At 35.6% G+C, this 16,477-nt stretch overlaps 2 long non-coding RNA genes across 2 annotated transcripts in view; one reads left to right on the top strand and one right to left on the bottom strand.

Moving 5' to 3' along the window:
• Positions 1–16,477, bottom strand: part of LOC135202239 (uncharacterized) — a 148,484-nt gene that overhangs the window by 57,270 nt on the left and 74,737 nt on the right. The gene's annotated exons all lie outside the window — the stretch shown is intronic.
• On the top strand, positions 1,593–2,938 carry LOC135202000 (uncharacterized). The gene is made up of 2 exons (XR_010311633.1): positions 1,593–1,971; positions 2,181–2,938. It is a non-coding gene; the product is annotated as an uncharacterized LOC135202000 (long non-coding RNA).

Below are 16,477 nucleotides of genomic sequence, written 5' to 3'. Positions count from 1 at the left end.
CACAAATAAATCTAAAACAGTTTCCTCCTAAATAAACAAAATTAATCTAAATTCAGAAAATAATCTACAAATTTCGAATATAATGATTTGCCAGCAGTTGCTGAAAAGAAAATACTCATATAAAAAGCATATGCCATGACCCAAGATAGGCCTAACTAACCTGGATTAATTCTTGAAAAAATGTACTAACATGACCTAGCCTAAGGTACATCAGAAATAGTTCACTTAGTAACTAAAAAGCTTTAATCTCTCGCCTTGGGAAACTCCTAAGTAAAAAATGTATGTTGGTTTTTGTTGAAATCGACCATGCTGGGAAAGCAAAAAATATTGGTTTTTATTTAAATCAACTGGCCAAGCCTAAGTAAAAAATGTATAATAATTTTTATTTAAATATATACATATATAAATAGCCCAACCTATTTTAAAAACTTATCTAAGAAAACCTGTTAAACAAAAACTTTTCAACATATAAATAAAAAAACATGGCAACCATGTTTTAAAATATGCTTAGAAATACGATATATATATATATATATATGATATATATAATATAATATATATATAGATATATTGCTTAACTTGTTTTAAACATTTAAAAGAAAAAAAAACATAAAAAATGTCTATATTTTCAAAGATTTTACGACTGTTTTAACCTCACCGTGCAAGGCTGGTAGTACGGTACATTAGGGAATGTTTTTCCGTACTTCGTACCTGGCTAAAATACCGTACCGTAATTTTATAACATACCCTCAAACATTTTTCCGTACCGTACAGTACGGTAAAGATACCGTACCGTAATTCCGTACCTTTATCGTACTATAACTGAAAAAAAAATCCTCAACATTCATAAGGCCAAATGTGCATTAGCAGTAACTGCTAAGTGATATATCCAAGCCTAAGGTAAGGTACGGTATAGAATTTGTCAATTTTTTCCGTACCTGAACTATACCGTACCTTACTTTGGTAAAATTATCGTACCGTGCACATAGGCTAAATATCTATAATAAAGAATTAGGTATTCTGAAAGGAAACGATAATAGTCACGGTTTGGGGGAGGATAATATCCAAAGGAACTGAACTGACCAGCCGAAGGGAAATTGAACTGACCAACTGGAATTGAACTGACGAGATGAAAATATAAAGTCTAACTGAAGACGAGACTGAAAAAAAAAAAGACACGAAATTTACATTTCTCTCGTTAAACCAGCACCCGAAAGGTTTTGCTTTCTCGTATCTACGGCCATGAGCAAATCCCAACTAGTTTTGCATATTGACAACAGTTAGTGCCTGAATATTCCGCCACTAGAACTACTTTATAGGTATAATATTTACCTTAAATATTAAAATGCGACTGTTGTTGATAATATACTACACATCGCGTCGAAAAACTGTACCTGTAGTACATTTTTTCTGTTTTTTTCTTTTTCTAGTTTCCTTGCATTTTAATCCATAGATATGCAGGAAGATTAAAGGATCTTATTATTAAATTTCTTGAATATGCCCTGCTGTGCACTTTAAGTAGATCGAGACACCATTTATATACCTTAACGAGCGTAACCACCTCGAGTGCTAGTTACGCGTTTCATCGCCGCCGCCGCTTAATTAAAACTACTGTTGACCTGGGTGAGGTTATCCAAGACCGGACAGATTCCTTCCACTCTTCACGGCGAACACAAGTCACCAATCTTCTTATAACTTGACGTGAATATTATTTTCAGTATTGCACGAAGTCTTCTGCTGTTTCACAATAAGGATTATCTTGCCATGAGGTTCATGTAAGACTTCACGTTAATCATCCCTGCTTTCGTAATTACTGATGGGCTGGACATGAGATCCGCTGCTACGTCCAAGGAAACTGCCAATCAAGATGGTATCAATTTGGTGACCGTTGGATGGATTATTGCACCTGGATGGATTACGCACCTGAATGGATTACTCGACTGAACAAACCAGCGCAAGACATTCTTTGAGGTAGGTCTCGTTCCGTTTGGCACACACAACAAGACTTTAAAGTTGCCCTTTTATTTTAGTGCTCCTTCATCAAACCTTTAAAAATAAACTCGATTCCTCAACTCTTAAGTCAGTCAATTTTTTACACTTGCGAGATCCTTTAATTAACTTTGATATTAACTTAATGAAAACCTTCGTAACTTTATCTTGTCACAGCTATTGTTCTTTAGGATTCGAGGTATTCGAAGTGTCGGGGATTTGGTAGCCAGTGCCTAGGATACCAAACATCTGGGCGGCATCGTTGTCTTCCAGGGAATGTACTGGTTCAAGATCGCTTTTTACCTTGCTGGGAGTGTTGCTTCAGCTTCGCCTAATAAATGCTTGATCTTTTTGCATTCGTACGCGTTAAATAAGGGATGCAGACTTATTCGGACCATGGCTGACTCTGACAGTGGCTGATCCAGACCTAAGTCTTGTGATGTACTCCAACTCGTCCCATCGCCAACTCGGCCCACATCCAAATTTACTTTATTAAAGCTGTTTTTTATTATTATATTATGCTATTTTCTTTTATTGTGTTTGTTCTCTTTCGAGATCAGACCTGAGAAAGGTCTCGTTTATCTCGTTCCAAGTAACCTTGTAAATAAATCTGAGGTAAATAAAACAGTTTGAAAATAGAAAGAGTAATCTTTATAAATAACTATGATAAAAAGTAAAACACATTGCTAAAAGCTTCTAAAAAATAATAATGTACATATTAAGAAACATAGATGGCAATATGATGAGAAACTGCCTTCAGAAATTGTCTGGCCGATCTTTCATCATTATTATATTCGTCCCATAGTTTTATAAGTTGGCCGTGATGTTTATTATACTTATGTTGCTGCTTTCACAAAACCTTCCCTTCTGACAGCAGCCGCACCTGTAAATTAACTAACTTTGCCTCATCATGTAGGAGCTTTAAAAGTAAATAAAAAATTTTAAGTTTCCTTTCCTTTCCTTGCCTTTAAGTTTCTGTTATGCCATCCCTCAACATCATTTGTTCTGATGCTCCGACCGCAGACGCACCACGTGCGAGGCGGCCATATTGGAGAATTGATCCACGCGTTTTTCACATAATTTTAAAGGCTTATAGTTTCATTCAACCCTGCGGCTTTCCTATAAAACCTGATAAAAAGCTCTTCTATATGTTCCTGTGGCATATATGGGAGCGCCAACAACTGCCTTAAAAACTTGTAAGTGCCGACATCATTTGTGTAAGAGCTTTGAAGGCCTAATACTTGCACTTTCCTCCACACAGCCTGGCCTCAATGGAAAGCACAACCACGGATCGTAACATCTGGTAAAATGTCGGGAGTAGCACGCCACACACTGCCTTTAAAGTCAATTAAAACTTCTTCAACTTTAAGGGCATGCTCGCCTATCAGCTCTCTCATTTCACAAAGAACTTTTTTGTAGTCTCTGCGCCTTTTTCCTGACATAAGCGGAAACAAAAGGGGAACTTGCTTCAATTGCCCATCATATTTCACAAATACATGGATGCTGAACAGTTGTGTAAATGGTTTGCGTACTATTTTGAAAGTAGCATCGGCATACCACTGCCTCGCTTTAGATAGTAACTGAAGTTGATCATCTGTGGCAAATATCAAATGCTGTCTTTCTCCAACAGTAATGGTCAGCCGTTGTCCTAGCTGCTTGAAGTCTAGCAGTAGGTTCGTAACCATATCAATTATATAAGCTATGGTTCAGTTTCGAAAATTATTCAAAGCCTTGAACTACACATCCGAATAACAATGAGACACTTAAGTGCTTGTACAAAGAAGGTTCCTAACCAGTCTCTCTCTCTCTTTCTCTTTATGTGCGTGTGTGAGTGAGTGTGTGTGTATCTCCCCTCCATCTAGTCCCCTCTCTTTCAGTATTTCTTCTTTTCAAACAATTATAACTACCAAATAATTTATAATGCTTAGGGAAACGATTTGTCCTATAATTGTTTCTAAATGCAGTTGTTATTATAGTCATCAAATAATGTTTGGAAGGAATAATTAAACCTTTACACCTATCGTTGCGTAATATTGCTGTGCGTGTGTTATGCAGTAGGCTATTTCAAATATACATTTGAAGAAGGTAACGATACAGAAAAGTACTAAGAACTTACTCAGTGTGTGTGGAAGTAAAGGAAGCAAGATTGACGAACAAATTCAGTGCTATTGCAAAAGCTATAGTACTGGACGACATCATCTGATCTGATCTGACCTGTCAAAAATGGGCCGAGTTGGTTACATTGAATGGGCCGAGTTGGACCAATACCAAGTCTTGGCTGATTCGGACCATTTGCTAGGCTCACTCGGACAACTGTTTAGGCTAATTCAGAACATTATCTCGGCTGTTTCGGACCTTTGTTTTGGGTGATTCGGAATAATATTATGGGAAACCTTTGATGAACCTTCAGGCAAGGTGGGTGTCATTGGGTCAGTTAGAGTTTTTATGGATTATGTTGACCTAACGTGGTTGCTGAGTCAGGTGTGGAAAATGGAGAGCTGGCCAGTGTTTGGGCGCAGTATTAGGACAAACAACCATGTGGAAGGGTGGCATCATAAGCTGGAAAAAAAGCCAAAAAAGTAACCTCGCAGCTTATTCACTTATATCTTGAATATAGTTAGAGGCAAAGGGAATACCGAATCGGGTGAATTAAGCTTGTCAAAGAGGGCAAATTAAAGAGACGTCAGAGAAAGCAGGTCAAGGAACTACAAGGGCATGTCATGAAACTGTAGGAGGACTATAATGAAAGGAAAATAACAACTGGTAAGCTACTGAAGATATGTGCACATATATACTATGCGCCAGTGTAAACCAAGGGGCCATTACGGGTAAATTTGGGCTAATTTGGGCTTTATTTTTAACTTTATTGTTACATGAAGTATTTTAAAAATTAGAGCAATATGTAACTGTGCGAAATAAATGGTCCTAGAAACATGAGAGGAGTGGATTTCCATTGCTTCCCCAATATATTTTCATAATAGACTTTGGATTGATTATGGATTGCAAACATTGAAACAATATTATAAAAACACATGTAAATACATATTAGCAGTGGCGGCTCGTCAGCAGGCACTGTAGATTTTATAATATACTATATGCACAAAATTATGAATAAATACATGAATATGAGAAATTAAGTATAGATTATCAATAATCCTTTTAAAAATTATTACCATTCTCTTGTTTTTGTAAAAAAAAAAAAAAAATTAAATGAAACAATATGAGGAACTGCTGGTTGCTCAGCAGTTCTTATTTTGCTAGAAGGGTGATAATGTAGCCAGCTCGCACGAAAGGGCGGTGGGACTGGGCGCAGCGCCACTCCGCCACTGTCCTCTGGAGTGGAGTCTCGACTCTCGAGCAGTGTTAGCATAGCTGTTGGAGGACGAAAGTGTGATCTGAAATTCGACAATAGCCTAATCAATATGTAGTAGCATTAGTGATAGTGATCAAGTTAGTGACGATACTAATATGTAATGTAATGCAGAATAATCAACTCAGTGGTGAGTTGCAATAAATGGGAAAAAATAATAACCACAATAATGTCAATGATACTAAAATTCAAAATAGCTTTCAGTAGAGATTCTGCTGCCTTCCTCAGTGTGTGAGAGAGAGAGAGAGAGAGAGAGAGAGAGAGAGAGAGAGAGAATGTGTATGTTTACGTCTGTTTTAGGTGGGTGTTTAGTCCTTTTGTTTTATGTAGGCCTATGTTATTCTACTGTCATACTCAGTTTTGTATCTTAATGTTTTTGTTTTCGAGTTTTTATTCTTTTTAATGGTTTAATTATTTTCATTTTGCTACGCTTAGTTTACATGAACTTTATATTTTTATGTAAACTCATATTCTCAATTTTCCGTCAGTCCGTCCGCCAGTCTGTCTCTCCGCTGCCGAAAGTTACTGCTTTGAATTTTAGTATTTTAATACTTTTTCAGTTTTGTTCACAATTTCAAATTTGATTAGGGTAATCAGCCATTAGTAATCAGTCATAGCCCAATAAAAACAGACAATTAGTAAATTTGAAGAAATTAAGCTTTCGACATTGCTTACAGCGTCATATATAATAAGTATATAATATATAATACGTGTATATATATAGGTAATATTATATATATATCTATATATATTACTCATAATATATATATATATATATATATATAATGTGCGTTTATGCAGCTAATATCAAGAATTCTAAAAAAAAATATATGTAACAGCACCCCTATGAATGATATCCAGGAGCCGACACTGCATATTAGGTCCGCATCAAGGTATATAGAATGGTCAGGTAGTCATTTGTGGGAGGTTGCGGCTTATCCCGCCCAAGAACCGCGCCACCTGGAGGCCAGGTCAGGGCGAGAAGTCACTCAGCTACCGTTTCATTCAAATGTAGATCACAGGTCACTTCAGTCATCTCTGCAGTGATTTATTTTTACATTCTTCGAATACAACCATAGTTTTGATTTTTTATATAATCTAAACTTTTATTTAAATAATGCCAAGCAACTGCGTCGTGTTTGGTTGTTATTCAAATAGTAGAAAAAAAGGAGGTATCCTTTTTCCGATTCCCTCGTGATGAATGTGAGGAAAGCAGTGCAGCTTCTTTCGGAAACAACATCTAAAGCTTTAGATTTTTATGGAAGTCAGGGACTTTTGAAGAGCATGTCTTGGGAAAGTACAAGGGACTTTATAAAGCTTTCCGACTCCTGGTTTGATGTGTTCAATTCAAGGGTACCTTATGACAGAAAAAAAATCTAGACATGTTTATGGGATGCAACTGACGGAAGAGAATAAAATCCTTGACAATATGAAGTGTATTGCTGAAACAATGCGAGTTTGCAAAAGTAATAAGATCTATCAGTTCCAAAAGGGACTTATTGTGTCATGTAAATCCTTGCCAAGGTTGCATGATATGTTGAAAAGTAAATATGATGTATCAAACATAATTACCTCCAGACTTAACCAAGATGGACTGGAAAACATGTTTGGCTGTCTTAGACAAATGGGTACAACTTATGATCATCCTACGCCAGTTGAAGTCAAATACAGAATAAGGTCATATTTACTTGGCAAAATAAACTCTATAACTGGAAAAAATTGTAACTCGATGAAGGAGTGCGATTCTTCAAATATGTCGGAAGGAATGTTCAGTCAAGAGAAAAGTTGTGAAAATAATGATTCAAATGAAACTGATCTTGAAAGAGAGCTCATGATTTATGCAATGGTGTTTGCCTCTACTGAAGATGAGAAGATTCCAGAAGAAGATTCAGAAAACTTTGAAAATGAATTTTATGAAAGAACTTTAGAGAATGTTGCAGACGAAGAGGGCCTCCGATATGTTGGAGGTTATGTGGCATCTCAATTTCCAGATTATCAGTTCTTAGGATGTAACTTAAAAAAGTGAAAGGTACCTGGATTAGTGCAGTAGAGCGACATGATGATAAATTAACGGAACCAAGTGCTGAGTTTTTTGAAAAATTAAAGATAATGGAGAAAATGTTTCAAACATACAATGGAGAAAATACACTGAGACCAGGCAATGGAGTATTATGCGACTTGGCACGCCATATTGAAAATTGTGTATCCTTGCCTTTTAAAGTAATATTGTTTTTTGTCAGATGTCGGATGTTTTTTAGGATGAGAGCTCTGAATGCCCAATTTTTATAAGTAGGCAAAAAAAGAAAAAGATGCATAAATTAACTAAATAGTGCCATGAAAATGTAAAAAATTGTTTTTTTCACTTTTACTAAGTATTTTTCATTTCCATTATGAAGCCAGATACTGTTATGTGTTATCTATGTCTATTTATGTTAGTTTTATTAAATAATGTATTGTAAAATTGTAAATAAGCCTTTATAAATAAATGCCAGGTCAAATGCTAATTGAATATTTTTTTAAGTCCTGTAAAGCATATTAATTTAAGGTTTCTATTATATATTAGAGAGCCAAACATTATCAATCCACGATTTTGTATGTGTAGTACAGTGACCTATATAAATACAAAAGAACACCAAACGTATACAAGATAAGAGTGAAAAGGACATCTGACACTTACAGACCTAAGCCCTTCGACCCATGGTACTTAAGTTTCCCAAGGTAGTACTTGCCTTGACCGCTCCCACCCTGGCCTCCAGGCCTGTCACGGAAATACCCCACAACTACCCCCGCGACCAAAGTGACTGTACCTCTCTCCCTTATTCTATATACCTTGGTCAGAATCGGCCAATCAGATGAAGGTCCGAATGAGCCAAGGTCCGAAAATAAGCCTGTTCCCACAAAAACTAACGTTAAATTGTGAATAAAGAACCAAAAGTACTGTAGGAAACTGATATTTCTATTACTTATAACAACCAACGCAAATATAACGTCATAAATTAAATATAATGCTTACGATACCGGTCATATAGTCGAGCAAAGTCAAACAACGAGCGGGAGGTTTAGACGAAGACATTGTTTACATCCGCGAAGTCCCTAAGACGCTGATGAATCAGCCAATCAGAACGGAGTTTGGCTCGATTCTGATTGGCTGATTCCTGGTGCGGCTCGTCGCCACGCCCACCTCAAGACAGAACGGAGAGTAAGTGAAGGAATAGAGTAAAAACGAAACCAAAATGTTTGTTTTTTCTTTTTTAAATAACTTATTTGAAGTTTTATAACTTAATTTATAATGTCAGGATTTGCCAGAATAATTTATGAATCGATTTACACACTTAGTTTTCTTTCAAGGCCTTTTTTCTGGTTTTATTATACGAATATAGAAAGCAAAAAAAAAAAGAAAAAAAACTTTTAGTATGTAATTGTGATTAACTTCGTCGGCAAAGGTCCAAATTTGGAGCACAACTACACCCACCCCGCCATCCTACCCCCCCTCTATCCAACAGACCTGGCTGGGTAAGAGACAGCATTGTCTTGTATGTGGGTTGGTACCTACATACGTGACATCACACGACAGCATATTATACACTAGTACTACCCAAGATCTAGTACCTACCTACATAACTAGACATCCCCTCACAGTACATATACACTTTCAATGGAATGAGGTGTTGCAACACCCCCTAATACGTTGCAATAAGTTACGTAAACGCAAAAAAACACAAAAAACGAATAAATACTTGGCAAATATAAAATACAGAACACATCGTCATTCACTGCAGTAAATGAACAAATGGGGCGAATAAATTGTGGTAAAATGTTAAAATTGAGTCAGTTGTCTTTTCACTACCACTTAACAGGAGTTAAATTCTTGAAGAGAGAGAGAGAGAGAGACGAGAGAGAGAGAGAGAGAGAGAGAGAGAGAGAGAGAATGCCACGGGAGCATAATACGTGTGCACCGATCAGTCCAATTTTAGACCTATAATTTCATTGAGTATTAAACAAAAAGAGAGGATGAAGATTGGTCGGAAGTTACAGACAAGACAGTTCAATCGATAACTATTTTTCGGGGGGATTGCTTGAACAGTCATTTAACAGTCATTTAAGAGTCAATAATATATAATGATAACTCCTCCTCCTCCTCCTCCTCTCACTCAATACTAAAAGCAGTTGCACTATGAAATTATCGTTAAGAAAGGGTGGATTGTAGGCAAGATGGAGGACAGAAATTATGAACGTTGACTGCTGTTATGAAGAACATTCTCTCTCTCTCTCTCTCTCTCTCTCTTAAAAAATCATCTGCCTTCAAGCTCACAATTATTTCATTGCTAGTTATCTTCCCGTTGATAATTTTCTCTACAAAATTTACATAGTTAACAATGTGTGATTTGGATAAGTTTCCAACTAAAGGGTGCAAAATTTTTCGCTGAATATTTTGAAAGTTTATAATTTATGAACAACTCGCTGTACTTATAATAACAAGTCTCACAGGGTAGCCAGGTTTGTGTGTTTTAAGTAAACCATACAGATAATACGGCAGTTTTGCATTTGTACTAGTAAGGAATTCCTTAATCATCTCTTGGGCTTTGTTTGTTGAAATGCGCATTTACGTTACCTTATGGATTTGACGTCAGGTTTTTCATGTGTTTGAGTCATCCAGCAGCAGCGAGTTCGTCTTGTCTATATAATAATCACATGTAAATAAACTCTGATGATGTCACAAGTTTATTTACATGTGTCCCAGTAGATGATGTCTTACAATTTCTAAATGTTGACTTGAGTAAATAGTTTTACTTGACCAAATGGAATAATTATAAGATTAATTAGACTGTATAGTTGGTAGATGTTTAACATTTAATGAGAAATTTGGTATATATGCAAATGGGTAGTGGCCAACCACTGGTTCTATCTAATTATATATATATATATATATATATATATATATATATATATATTATATATATTATATGGTTTCTAAATGGTTAGCTGGCCTCCTTTCTCCTTTTTTAGGCACTTTTTCTCCCAGTCACATTAAACATTCGGAAGATTTTGTCACAAATTCAGAGAAGCACATATACCACTTCACAACATAAAACTTTTAAGCCTTGACGTAGACTCCCTATTCACAAAAGTACCAGTACAGGACGTTCTTCAGTTTTTAAGGGAAAAATTATCCCCTTATTCAGATCATTTCCCATTGGCGCTTGACAAAATAATAAAGTTAGTTGAATTATGTGCATCTAATAACGTATTTTCATTCGGGGAATCATTCTACAAGCAAAAATTCGGGTGTAGTATGGGTAGTCCTTTAAGTCCTGTTTTAGCCAATCTATACATGGAATACTTTGAAACTACAGTAATAAATGCAATAAAACCCAAAAACATGCTGTGGATGAGATACGTGGATGACATCCTAACATTTTGGGATAATAAGTGGGGTAATTTTAATTAATTCCTCTCAAAATTAAACGCATTAGTGCCCAGCATCAAATTTAAAGTTGAATGGGAAACAGACAACAAAATTCCTTTTCTTGATGTTTTAATAATCAGAGACACGACAGAATACAAATTTACCATATGCAGAAAACCAACGTTCTCACTTTCATATATTCACTACTTTAGCTATCACGACATTACTATCAAGATAGGTGTAGCTAGCAACCTATTCTTAAGAGCCTTACGAATTTGTTCCCCAGATTTCCTGGAAAAAGAATTTGAACTAATTCGCAAGCAACTTTCATCTTTAAAGTATCCTGACCATATAATTGAGAAAGCAATTCACAAAGCAAACGTAATTTTCTACCGACCCCCTAAAGACAAGACCAGAGACACACCCAACAATAAAATAAAAATTCCTCACCTGGAGACGATTAAGAGAGTACCCCACCCATTGGGAAATCCAACCCTTTTGCATTACCTACCCAAATACCTTAGCCAAATCCCTGATTAACGTCCAACAAAAGACATCTCCCAAAGACTCTGGGGTCTATGAGATCCCATGCCAGGACTGTGACCATTCTTACATCGGATTTATAGGTAAATCACTTCCCCAGAGATTAATACAACACAAACGGTCAGTTAGGTATGGACAACAGAACTCGGCTATTTTCAACCATATAAATGAACATGACCATAGAATAAACTGGAATTTGTCACGTGTAATTTATAGCAGCAACTGCCGGTACAAGAGTCAAATGATGGAATCGGCCTTAATAAAAGAGAAGCAGGTAATGAACATCTCAAAAGGGGCGTGGATCTCAGATGTCGTCGACGAAGTCTTCATTCAACCAACGCTTAAGAAGATTAAAGGAAGATTATCAGAGGGGGTGACCTAAACTGGCTTACTTGTGGACGGATCTCTTGGTATAAATACCACCTTTTCTGTAAACTCTTCTCATTCATATACCTGAAGAGAGAGACAGCAGTCTCTGAAATATAGTACTTTTCTCTCTACATTTTGGTGTTTTTATGGGCTCCTTTTATTAGATATATATATATATATATATATATATATATATATATATATATATATATATATATATATAATATATATATATATATATATATATTACCTCATAGGGCGCCTTATTATACAAGGCAATAGCCCTAAAAGTGGTGGCAAGCGTACCAGAAGGACTCTACAACTTCTCCGAAGAAAAATCAGAATAATGAACATGTATCGCACCAGAAGTCAACGACGACGAAAACAAGAGATTCTTCAAGCAACTTATTATCATCGTTTAGTGAGCGACTTCAGAAAACAACAAGATTCTTCAAGCAACTTATTATCATCGTTTAGTGAGCGACTTCAGAAAACAACAAGATTCTTCAAGCAACTTAGTATCATCGTTTAGTGAATAACTTCAAGAAACAAAACCGACGTGTTTTTTTCCTACGGCAACGCAAGCTTCGTCTCTCATTAGAATCATTCAAGAAAACATCGTTAGTGAGCGTTTCCGGCACTACAAGAAACAAACCGAACGCGTCTGCAGCATCGGATCTTTCAAGGGCTCGAATCATCGAAACAACGCGCACGGGGGAAACTGAAGCCAAACCAGGTCATCCGCTAAATAGAGAAGGAGGAACCAAGGCCGTTGTGTCGTTATCGGAACACCGTGACTTCCCACAAAAGCAAGCTAAGTACAATTTTTTATTCATTTGGGGTAACTTTGAGTGTTTCCTTTGCAGGTCGAATTTCGTTATTCCTGTGGCTGAAGTTACGAGACATTCTTAATCTTACTTTTTTACAGAAATTATCTACATCATTGAGATTTCGCTACTGCGAGTTTTTTATCTTTGAGTGTCTGTTTCCAGAAGTTCTACTGACATATCATAATCATATACTATGTTAATTTTATCATTTTGGGTGATTATTAATCCCTTACGTAACAAATCATATTAAACAGTGAATATGCGTTTACGCAGTGGACGTCTGTATTTATACAGATGCATGGATAGGGTCGTTAAGCACCGTAGTGATTAGAAAACACACAAAAAACAAGTGGAACACCCGTACAAATCTTTATAAATTAGAGGTAACACTATTTCGGGTTATGGCAATAAATGCTCCTTTGCAAAGTCCCGATCGCAGTTTTAGCCTTGAGTTTTTTGAGTTATATAAAATATCGAACCTCAATGACTCAACTTAACTTTAAAAATATGGCTGGATTGCAAGGAATAACATGTCTATAAAAAAAAAAAAAAAAACTTTCATTAGGCTAAATGCGCTGACCAGGATCCCTCACTATTTCAAATTTTAGCAAAGAATGAAGTACAAACAGTTAATATTGAATGCAGTAGAGATAACTTGTCTTAATAGTAATCGCTCAGTTCCTAATAGTTCGTCATTCATCGCTTTATACGTAACCAGCAACATAATGCTAAAAACACACAATACGTTGCCGATGGTAATAAAGAGAAGGATCCTAATTATTACAAAAAGAAATAGAAACAGTAGCCCGTTCAGAATCAAACAAGCAAACTCGGTGACTGTGTCACCTAGTCAAGCGGTCAAGGTCAGTCAAAACTGCCGAAGTGTTCAAAGCATAGCAAATTCCACACAATAAGCAACTCTAGCAGAGTGGGGAAAAGCGATGTTGGATCATACATCCCAAATACCTTTTTAAAATTAAAAAGGAATTTCCCTATGCATCACACGACAGTATCAAGTAATCAGAGCAGGTTCTAGTAATTTTAATACATTAAGTTATAATAAATACTGGTGGATTAAGCCCAACTGTACGCGCCGTAAAAATTAGAATATCTTGTTTTATTTCTTTAGTACACGTAATATCCTGTATTTACGGACTCACCGTCTGTTGTTCGAACTTCCCTAATGAGAAGTCCGGATAAGCGAGCGCTTACAGATACCTCTATAGTTATAAACAAACATTGATCTGTATGTAGTGTAATTGTAAGATCCATCTAGGGGTATACAAAATATTATCTTACATCCTGCAAAATAAGGCGTGTTTATCAAAGGAAAATCCTATAAACCTTCAAACATATTAAAATCAGTTTGAACAAAAAAAAGAGACAATTAATCAAATAATAACTTATATAAAGGAACTATACATTTGTCTCATAAATCGTAACATTGTTCAAATGACCCAACAGAATCCTCCCACAACCGCAGTCGCACTTTGCACGCAAAATCTCAAGAAGCATGCACCCTCGAATGTCTTAGTGCGTGTAAAAAGACTTTGCTGGGAAATGAAATTTTAATCCTTCCCGACACTCTGAAATATAACGATTTCCGCGAACAAAGCCCTAGACACGGTTGACTAGCAGCAACAAGTTAAATCTAGTGATCCACAAACGTATGCATATCGTGGATACGGAAGTTATAAATATCGCATTTTTTATTGTTGCTAATTTTTAATCCCACCGCTGCCACCACTTTTAGGGCTATTGCCTTGTATAATAAGGCGCCCTATGAGGTAATGTTAGACTTGCGATAATCTTACGCTAAGTCGGTTGGTATTGCACTTCCATATTCAATGGAGTGTCTGGGGGTTTATAGATCACTTACGAAGTCGGTATTATCTTCTTGTTTATGACGACGATGAGTTAAACTCATGATGATTCGGTGAGGAGGTTCTTGTAGAAAACACGAAGTATAAAAATATATATATTCTTCTGAAGTTTTACATGGTGAAGATCAGGTATGATTGTACAAGTCTTCTAATAACGATAGCTTGATCGCTTCTGCCAATGATGATGGCTACTTCTGTTCTCTCTACATGATAAAGCTTAGGTAAAGAGATACAGGTCTTCTAATGACGATAGCTAACTCTGTTCTGCTTGTCTACCATCTCTGTTACAAGTTATGAAGGAACAGACAGTAGTTCGAACATATGAACATACAATCAGATGACATAGTTTCATACGAACACACAATCAAAAATGAGACACGCTACAGATCACGTAGGCCGCTTGAGCTATAGGTCACGGTGTTTGTCTCAAGCAGGGAGCTTGGACTAATGTTTATAAACAATTGAATGACTACAGGTGACGGCATGTTATCTTAGCCTACTTTTATTGTATACGTCATCTTTAGCGTCTCTAGTCTGATCACATTCCTGCAAGTAATCTGGTTACCTCTTTAGTTTTAGTCTTTTATATATATGGACTAACATTCCATATTTTTATTATGTAAACACTTACATATATATATATATATATATATATATATATATATATATATATATATATATATATATATGGAATTTTTCGAAAGCCGCACTGCCAATGCTATTTTACCAGATAACTTTTATTGGTTTCGACATTGAGATGACTTTCACAATATTGATGACATTCTACAAGAAATAAATGATTTGGTACCAAGCATAAAGTTCACCCTGGAGAAAGAAAGTAATCGCTGTATCCATTTCTTGGATACGTGTGTTGTTAGAGAGGATACAGAATTACAAGTGAAAATTTACGGGAAACAAACAGATAAAATTTTGATTATTCATCCTCAACCATACTAGAACCATCAAACAATCTGCAATCAGTGCCATGCTTTTAAGAGCACTGTTGCCATTAAAAAAACGGATACAATGATGAAAACGTTCTAGAATGTCTTAGATTATGACTTAAATCTTTTTTATTCTGATGGTCAACCAACTAGAGCAACCCAACGTATTTCAATAAAAAAAAGTATATACAGAAATAGGTATGTATTGAGTAAGTAATTTAAAAACATTTATCCTAATTTTACACGTAGTTACTTGGAATTTTAGTATATACTACAGATAAAGAGGTAGGTGAAATGAGTATGTATATACAGTGTATATGTATGGGTATATGCATGTATGTACATAGTAAATTCAAGTATGTAATACAATTAAAATCTAAAAAAGATGTCTAGAATCTAAGCTGGTTATGTATTGTCACAAGAAAGACAATAATACTCTCATCAGATAAAATTCTGAATGTAATTCTGTTAAAACTGTAAAATATTGTATATTTTCTCTAATAAAAGATAAATAAAAAACCTTTGAAAACATTGTACATCCTTTGGAAGTGCTGGGTATTTTTTCTCCCAAAAACACAATAGGCAACAATCTTATAAGAAATAGTCCTAAATATCATGAAGGCATTTATAATATCAGATCCCATGTTCATGTAAGAAGTACTACTATACTGGACAGTCGAAAAAGGAACTTGAGGTGCCAAAAAAAAAGTCAGCACAAATATAGTATCAGGAGAAATATATAGTAGCAATGCCATTAATGTCCATAATCAATAATGTAATGACGCCATTTTTGTGGAACTGTTCCCGAGTACTGGGTGCAAACCAAGCAATGTTGTCCTTTCGCTAAGAACATATTTAAATGTTGAATGAATTGTTTTAACATATTTTTGGGTTTTGAAATCTTCGAACTGGTTGTAAATCTTTTTAAATGAATAGGTTGTTACAGTCACTGATTTTCCTGTATGTCAATGACCAATGTTTATCTAACTGCTTATTTTTATTTTTCTGTTTCTTATATTTACTTTGAATGTACTGCAAACAGCTACAAGGAATTTCTGCTTTTCTGTTCCACTGTGGACTATGACCTCATATATCTATCTTCGTGAAAAAGGAAGATAAGACCTCATATATATATATATATA

This window comes from Macrobrachium nipponense, chromosome 30, assembly GCF_015104395.2.
Source record: "Macrobrachium nipponense isolate FS-2020 chromosome 30, ASM1510439v2, whole genome shotgun sequence".
NCBI lineage: Eukaryota > Metazoa > Arthropoda > Malacostraca > Decapoda > Palaemonidae > Macrobrachium > Macrobrachium nipponense.
Note: the sequence above shows the minus strand (reverse complement) of the source record. Positions and strands in the feature narration are given on the sequence as shown.